Consider the following 9,042-nt stretch of genomic DNA (forward strand, 5'->3'; position numbering starts at 1 on the left):
CAATTATAGCCTGGACCCCAGAGGGTTAAACAATTTTTTAAAAGTAACGCAATAGTTACTTTTCAAGTAATTAATTACGTTTAGAATCTTGTAACTCAGTTACTTTTTTAAAGTAGTAACTAGTAACTATAATTAATTACTTTTTCAAAGTAACTTGCCCAACACTGATTATTAGTTTTTGGTAGCTGGGGATCCGCTGACGGGGATGCTGGACAGACATGGCACATTTAACATATAGTGAGGGTGCTCTGGAAACGCCTGGCAGAGGCCCAGTTCTGCAAGATGTTCAAAAACTCACAAGGTGGTTGGCCTGAACCAAATGGTGGACACCAGAGGTGAAGGGAGCCACCAGGCTGAAGGAGGAGTCCTATCCGGCTTGGTTAGCCTGTGGGACTTTGGGTGCAGTGACTTAAGCAAAAACTCGTGTATGGGAGGAGTTCGGAGAGGTCATGGATAAAAACTCTTAGACTGCCTCGAAGAGATTCTGGCAAACCTTCAGCTGACTCAGGAGGGGAAAGCAGTGCTGTACCTGCACTGTGTATAGTGTGGGTGGGGAGCTACTGTTTTCGACTAAGAACATTGCCGGACGGTGGAAGGAATCATTTGAGGACCTCCTGAATCCCCATTTCTAGGGGCCATTCAATCTTTATACTCTAACCCTCCTGGTTTCCATAGGAATTTAGAGGGTCAGCAACAGCTGTTTGGGTGGAACTGTCACATGGTGTTCACTCTCTCTGTGGTAGACCTGTTCCAACACAGTGGTGTTTTTATGTAGCCTTATCTGCATTAGAGATAGCACGATACCACTTTTTTATGTCCGATACCGATATCATAAATTTGGATATCGGCCGATACCGATATGAATCCGATATAATGTGTTTTTTAATCAATAAAACTGTTTTAATATCTTGCTGCATTTTGTATAAGTTCATACTCAAGTTTAAAAAACAAACAAACAAAAAACAAACAAACACCAAAGCTATTCTGTTATACCTGTATGCAAAAAATACACTGCACCCAAAATATTTCATAGTTCAGCAATACTGATCAATCTAATAAACTTAAACCTACTCCATCCTCCCTATTCTGGTATTTTAAAGAGTAAGCAACCTAACTAATAGGGTTGCAAACTCCCAGCCCAAAAAAAAAAAAAAAAAAAAAAGGGAACCACCCCCCACCTCATGATGCTTAATTGATGTAATCAACTTTAAATTGATGCAGTGTGAAAAAAAAATGCACAGAAATCAATTATTTTTCAAGAATAATTAAATGGGTTCAACATCTTTCTTCAACAGAACTGCAGACTGCATAGATGGTACCTTCCCAAAGGAAAAAGTACTAGCTTACTAGGGTATATGTTAGACTTAATAGTTACTATATACAGTAATAGACTTCTATACATTTTACATCAGATTAAAACTTTGGGTGTAAGATTCAGATAATTATTTATTAAAAGCTAGATATTTTAAATGAGAATAAGAAAGAAAAGTATGTCTTTGTGCCCCCCTTTTCCCTGTTAATGCCCTATCGGCCCCCCTGGCTAAACTTTGCTAGATCCGCCCCTGCACAGTTACGAGGTGTCAGCTACGTAGAAAAAGATCCTGGTGTACAAAGTAATATTAAATAAATTCTAACAACAGCTTATCAAGCTTAAACGTGCTGCTGTTGTTCAGCCGCTTGTTTCCTCTTTCTGGCGCAAAGTGGGCGATAAACAAACAAGAGAGACGGACTCGCGACAGAAAAGCCGATCAGCTGACCATTAATAAGTTTCACGATTGAAGTAGCCACAGGAGAGGGAGGGAGAGAGGAAGTCGCTCCATATATCGGTTGTTAAGCTTAACGCTGGAATACGGTGGCCCCTACAGACAAAGCACGTACAAACTCCAAAACACTTGCAAACTCCAAAGCACTTGCAAACTCCAAAGCACTTGCAAACTCCAAAACACTTGCAAACTCCAAAGCACTTGCAAACTCCAAAACACTTGCAAACTCCAAAGCACTTGCAAAATCCAAAAGACTTGCAAACTCCAAAGCACTTGCAAACTCCAAAAGACTTGCAAACTCCAAAGCACTTGCAAATTCCAAAACACTTGCAAACTCCAAAGCACTTGCAAACTCCAAAACACCTGCAAACTCCAAAGCACTTGCAAACTCCAAAGCACTTGCAAACTCCAAAACACTTGCAAACTCCAAAACACTTGCAAACTCCAAAGCACTTGCAAACTCCAAAACACTTGCAAACCCCAAAACACAATGGAAGTGCTCCAGGACGCTAGGGGCAGTGTTGAGCTTTTGTTACCTAGTAACTACACAAGCCATGAAGTACCAATGACCGACGCGCTTCCCAGGTTGCCTAGCAACCATGATACTAACGGCTGGAAACGTGTCATACAACTTTGTTTGACAGAAACGAAGGAGAACATATTTTGTCCATTTGTTTGTTTGTTTCTACAAGAGCTTTGTGTGATTTGATATGTATCTGAGGCTGAGACCACAGGACAGTAAAACATGATTTTTGGGCTTCATTTCTGTACTGAACAGTCATTTAAGATTAGTTAGTAAATAACAATTTGCTAATGTTGTTCATGAGACTAAAGTCATATCACTTTGGTAATGTAAATATTATATGGCCAATATTATAGTTATTATATTAATCATTATTAGTTATTACGGCAGTTAACATAAATTCTGTGTTAAATACTGAGCTTACAGATTCAAGTTGCAGTTATTTATATGTCTTATCACCTTAAATCTTCACTCAAAGACAAGTATCTTTGACAGTGCATATATATATATGTAGGTGTATCATATATAAGAGACAAATGTTGTTCCTTCAGTATGTTGGCATTACTAAATTTGGCTCATTGCTTACATATATTTATAAAAAGAAAATGTACAAGCTGTGATAACTGTTTCTGATAAAATGAAGAGTAGACTGATATATGAAATATTCCTTTATTGGGTGAGAAAATCAGACCATGTCATAACTGCTTTAAGTCATACAGAATAGATATCAGAGCCTTAACCCTGATGCTCCCCGCCAGGGGGGATCGTCGGCGGCGGGGTCGGGGGATGCGGGTCCCCCCCCGCGGAGGTAGTAAGGAAGGAAGGCGGCTGGGGTCGCGAGGGCCCCCGACGGGGTGGGACAGAGGGAGAGAGGGAGGAGGGAATATGCGGGGGTCGCGAGATCCCCCCGAGGGGACGGGAGACAAAGAAGAGAGAGAGAGAGAGAGAGAGAGAGAGAGAGAGAGACACGGGCGGAGGGGATCGAGAAACACGCCGGCGAAAGCCCAGCGTGTCGCGCGCCAAAATGATAAGAGCGAGGATGGCGGGTACTAAGCGTGTCGGGGTTTGGTTACAGAGGCGGTGTCCCAGCGCGCGCCGTACAACAACAACAACAACAACAACGACAACAAGGTGCCACCGAGAAAGAAGAAGAAGACAAATACAATGTCACGCACTAGACCGTGGGACCCAAAGAGCACTAAGGTCGGCGCCGGCGGATCGCTTTCGCCGGCGGTGTCGGCGGTGTCGGCGGTGTCGTCCCCTTCCTCCCGCTCCCCATCACCGTCGCCATCTCCAGCGCGTCTGGCGTACGCGGGGTGGGCTCCGGCGGCTCCGTTGTTGCGACCGGCCACGTTTCGCTACGGCGGTCTAGGGGTCGAGGAAGACCAAGACCAAGAGCATCAGCAGCAGCAGCAGCAGCAGCAGCTGCATCAGCAGCAGCAGGAGGAGAAATCAGAGGAGGAGAACTCAGAGGAGGAGGAGAACTCAGAGGAGGAAGAGGAAGAGGAGGAAGAGACCGAGGAACAGGAGCAAGAGGCCGAGGGGGATAACGACTCGACAGCCCGAACGCTCGCAGACGAGGAGCGGTACTCGGAGGATCAGGAGGACGAAAACGATGGGGTTGCGGACCCGCATAGGTACTTTGCGGAAGAGGACTACGAAATGGCATCGCCACTCTGCCAGGACGGCGGCTCGCAAGGCGAGTCGAACTGCCGAGAGGGAGAGGAAGAAGCAGGCGCTGAACCGGGGCGGGGGACTTGGGAGATTTGGCAAGAGGACGACGCCGGCCGTGCTGCAGGTGGCGTTCATGATCTTGGGCGCGATCGCAGCCACGGCGCTGTCGGTGAAACTCGCGACGCAGATGTAGCCGATGCTTATGACTATGACGATGATGAAGAAGACAAAGACTATGAAGAAGAAGAAGAAGAAAAAGAAGAAGAAGAAGACGTCCTCGCCGATGATGATGATGATGATGAAGAAGAAGAAGAAGAAAAAGAAGAAGAAGAAGACGTCCTCGCCGATGATTATGACGATGACGATGAAGAAGAAGAATTAGAAGAAGAAGAAGAAGAACAATTAGAAGAATTAGAAGAAGAAGACGACTACCTCAACCCCGACCCGCACGAACGAGGCCCCACCGAAGAGGCCGTGGCGGCGGCGGCGCGAGACGAGGCCTCCGCGTTCATGGCCTACTTCCCGCCGGAGATAGAGGACTCGGTGATCGCCATGACCAACCTCGAAGCGGACAGGCGCAGGCCCGCCATCGACGGGTGGAAGCGCATGGGTCGCGTCGAGTTCAGGGCCTACGTGGGGCTGCTCGTGCTCGCCGGCGTGTACAGGTCCCGGGGAGAGGCCTGCGAGAGCCTGTGGGACGCCGAGAGCGGCAGGTCCGTGTTCAGAGCCGCGATGCCGCTCAAGACCTTTCGAGCCTACTCGAGCACGCTGCGCTTCGACGACAGAGAGACCAGACGAGCCGCGCGAGGCGAGGGCGGCCACGACAAACTGGCCCCCATCAGAGCCGTGTGGGACGAGTGGTGCGCGAGGCTGCCCGCCATGTACCGACCGGGACCGGAGGTCACCGTCGACGAGAGACTGGTGCCGTTCAGAGGTATGTTTGGCGCGTGTTGTGCGCGACTGGGGGAAGAGAGGAGGAAGAGTAGCGGGCACGACGACGACAACGCTAGCTTTGGTGTATTGCTGTTGGGTTCTGCGTTTGTGCTGCTTTGTACATGACTTTATCTTCCACGTGTGCTCTCTGTCAAACTCACGTCTCTTCTTCCGTTTCTGCCAGAATCTCTCCCCACTTTCCCACACCTCTCTGTCTCTCTGTCTCTCTCTCTCTCTCTCTCTCTCTCTCTCTCTCTCTGTCTCTCTCTCGCCATCAGGAAGGTGTCCGTTCAGACAGTACATGCCCAGCAAACCGGCCAGGTACGGGATCAAGATATGGGTGGCGTGCGACGCGCGTTCCAGCTACTCGTGGAAGATGCAAGTGTACACCGGCAAGCCCGACAAGCGCGGCCCTCCCGAAAAGCACCTGGCCACTCGAGTGGTCGTGGACCTCACCGAGGGATTGCCGCCGGGATGCAACGTCACGTGCGACAACTTTTTCACCTCGCGCGAGCTCGCCGACAGGCTCTTTCGCGAAAGAGGCCACACCTCCGTCGAATCCGTAGTACTCGGCGGCTCCGCGGGACCGAGAGGAGGAGGAGGAGGAGGAGGAGGAGGAATAGGGCCCGACACGATCATCCTCTCCTACGTGGCCAAGAAGAACAAGAACGTGCTGCTCCTCACCACCGCTCCTCGTTACCACCGCCGCCGCTCCGGCCCCGAGCCCCGGCCTAGCCGCCGCATCAGCAACGACAACAACGGCAGCAGCAGCAGCGGCAACGGCGGCGGCGGTGGAGGAAAACCTCCCTTGGTTCTGCACTACAACCGCACCAAAGGAGGCGTCGACAACCTGGACAAGGTCGTGAGCACGTACAGCTGCAGGAGAAAGACCTGCAGGTGGCCCGTGGCCCTCTTCCACAACATGGTCGACGTGGCGGCCTACAACGCGTTCGTGCTCTGGAGGGAAATTCACCCCGACTGGATGGCGGGCAAGCTCAACAAACGACGGCTCTTCCTCGAGCGACTGGGCAAAGCGCTCGCGCGCCCCATGATGGAAGCCAGGGCGTTAGCGCGAGGAGGAGGAGGAGGAGGAGGAGGAGGCCGAGGAGGAGGAGGAGGAGGAGGAGGAGGAGGAGGAGGAGGAGGCCGAGTCGCGGCCCGAGGTACTACTGCTACCATCACTACTACCGAGGCCGACGATGCCGACGCTAGTACTACTCGCACCGCCGCCGACGCTACGCCCCGCGACTCCTCTCCGGTCAAGAGGCGAAGGTGCCGCGTGTGTCCCAGGAGCAAAGACGTCAAGACCAAGATCCTGTGCCACGAGTGCCGAGCGTACGTGTGCATCAACTGCACCGTCAAGTACTGTCCCAACTGCGCCGCTTCACGCGCCGCCGCTTCCCAGACGCCGCCGACGTCGCAATAACACAAGCGCCCCTCGGGGGTCCTAGCGACCCCCCACCCTATCATCATCATCATCATCATAACACAAGCGCCCCGAGGGGGTCCTAGCGACCCCCACCCCAATCATCATCATCATAACACACACGCCCCTCGGGGGTCCTAGCGACCCCCCACCCTATCATCATCATCATCATCATCATCATAACACAAGCGCCCCGAGGGGGTCCTAGCGACCCCCGCCCTATCATCATCATCATCATCATCATCATCATCATCATAACGCACACGCCCCGAGGGGGTCCTAGCGACCCCCCCCCCACCCTATCATCATCATCATAACGCACACGCCCCGAGGGGGGTCCTAGCGACCCCCACCCCAATCATCATCATCATCATCATCATCATCATAACACACACGCCCCGAGGGGGCCCTAGCGACCCCCACCCCAATCATCATCATCATCATCATCATCATCATAACACACACGGCCCGAGGGGGCCCTAGCGACCCCCACCCCAATCATCATCATCATCATCATAACACACACGCCCCGAGGGGGTCCTAGCGACCCCCACCCCAATCATCATCATAACACACACGCCCCGAGGGGGCCCTAGCAACCCCCCCACCACCCTATCACCACCACCACCATCATCACCATCATCATCATCATCATCATCATCATCATCATCATCATCATCATCACCACCACCACCACCACCACCACCACCATCACAATAACACACGCGCCCCTCTTGGGGGTTGCCACGACCCGCGACCCACGCCCCGAGAACGGGCGGGCGCACAAGGGTTAAACAGACTGACTTCTGCTAAATGGGTCAAACTGGGCAGAAAGTCTACAAACACATAACATCCTTATAGAATATGATGTAACACTATAGATCAACTTACCTCAGAATATATAAAGCATATAAACAATTACAGCAATATGATGCAACAAACACAGCAGTACTACTAATCCAAAATACTCAAAGCTTCATAGAACTGAAACAAACATTTATTTTTAGCTCCATTCTGCTGCTGATACATACTTTAGGTTTCTGAACATTAAACTTGTTGCTGCCTTTCATAGTGTGTAACCTGAAGGCCCTGAGTACTTTCTCCCACACTGAAAACACTGGAATGATAACATTATTTGAAGGTTACCTAATAAGACTGATTCAGGACAGACATTAGTTATGTTAAACTTTCCTAGCAGTCCTTCACAAACAGGGAACAGTCTGTCTATTCTCTCCATCTGTCAGCTGCTGCAGGCTCTTCCTCCTCTTCTTCCTCACACACTGCTGAGTTTGTCCTGGTGGATCATCAGGGGTGCAAAGCCTCACAGATGATGTGCAGCAGTGGGTCCCTCAGTCTGTCCTCACTCTGGACACTTGCAGTTGTCACACAAGGAAATCAAATGTGTGATAAGCTGCAGGATTCAAACACAAGTGCAACTTATAAACACATGTTCATACTTTTATTCTACAATCAGAGAGAAAGAAACAGAGAGAGAGTGCAGGACAGACAGACAGGTGACAGTCTCAGGTGTATACACTGCTACAAAACAACACAGAGAAGGAAGATTTAGCGTTTGTGTTATTACGAGTGCTAAACAAGAGGAGTTCCCAGATGGTCCAGTGGACACATGTGTGACTCCTGTGATTAAAGCATCTTTCTTTCAGCTTAACGAGTGAACCGTCAGCTCGTTCAAACACACGTTAAAGTCCATTTGGCTCGACACCACCGAACAGAGGCAGCAATATAACATAGCTAACATTAACAGTGCAGTGAATCCTGCTTGTGCCGTGATATTCAGGACTGCAAACCGAGCAGCATCACTGACTTTCAGCTTGTTGTGTTTGTGGATATATGACTGACTTTAATTATCCATGAAATCATCACATTCTCTGTAAGATTAAGGTCAACTATTGAACGGCGAATATTTTTAAGTAAAGGCTTTAAAACCAAGCTAATGTCACATAACTTTCCCGACATGTGTCCAACAGTAATGTTTTAATTTCTTCATTATAAAAACATTTGCGCATAAATAAGTGACATAATATTCAGTACTTACTTCTGAAAGTTTACTCTTCGGCCGCTCCGCTTCCGCCGTTTTTTCGGCAAAATTATCCACACCACCGCCGCGCTATGAAATCTGGGGTATGTTGGGCCATGAAGGCTACACCGACCCATCCTTAAAATTCAGGGAAATTAAGGACGCATTTGAGGGCCGCATTTGGAGCAGCCTTTGAATTGGGACAGCCTTCGTCGTGTCGCTGTGACGTAATCGGCCTTAAAATGCGGCCTACAGCCGAAATCCGGTCATTGGTACTTCATGGCTTGTGTAGTTACTAGGTAACAAAAGCTCAACACTGCTCCTAGCGTCCTGGAGCACTTCCGTTGTGTTTTGGGGTTTGCAAGTGTTTTGGAGTTTGCAAGTGCTTTGGAGTTTGCAAGTGCTTTGGAGTTTGCAAGTGCTTTGGAGTTTGCAAGTGTTTTGGATTTTGCAAGTGCTTTGGAGTTTGCAAGTGCTTTGGAGTTTGCAAGTGTTTTGGAGTTTGCAAGTGTTTTGGATTTTGCAAGTGCTTTGGAGTTTGCAAGTGCTTTGGAGTTTGCAAGTGTTTTGGAGTTTGTACGTGCTTTGTCTCTACTGGAATGCTTTACAAACATTCAGAGATAAACTTACACACTTGCTTTACTTCTCTTTGGGATAACTTTCTCAGAGATGAAATGCCGGTTTG

Source organism: Pelmatolapia mariae, linkage group LG18, assembly GCF_036321145.2.
Source record: "Pelmatolapia mariae isolate MD_Pm_ZW linkage group LG18, Pm_UMD_F_2, whole genome shotgun sequence".
NCBI lineage: Eukaryota > Metazoa > Chordata > Actinopteri > Cichliformes > Cichlidae > Pelmatolapia > Pelmatolapia mariae.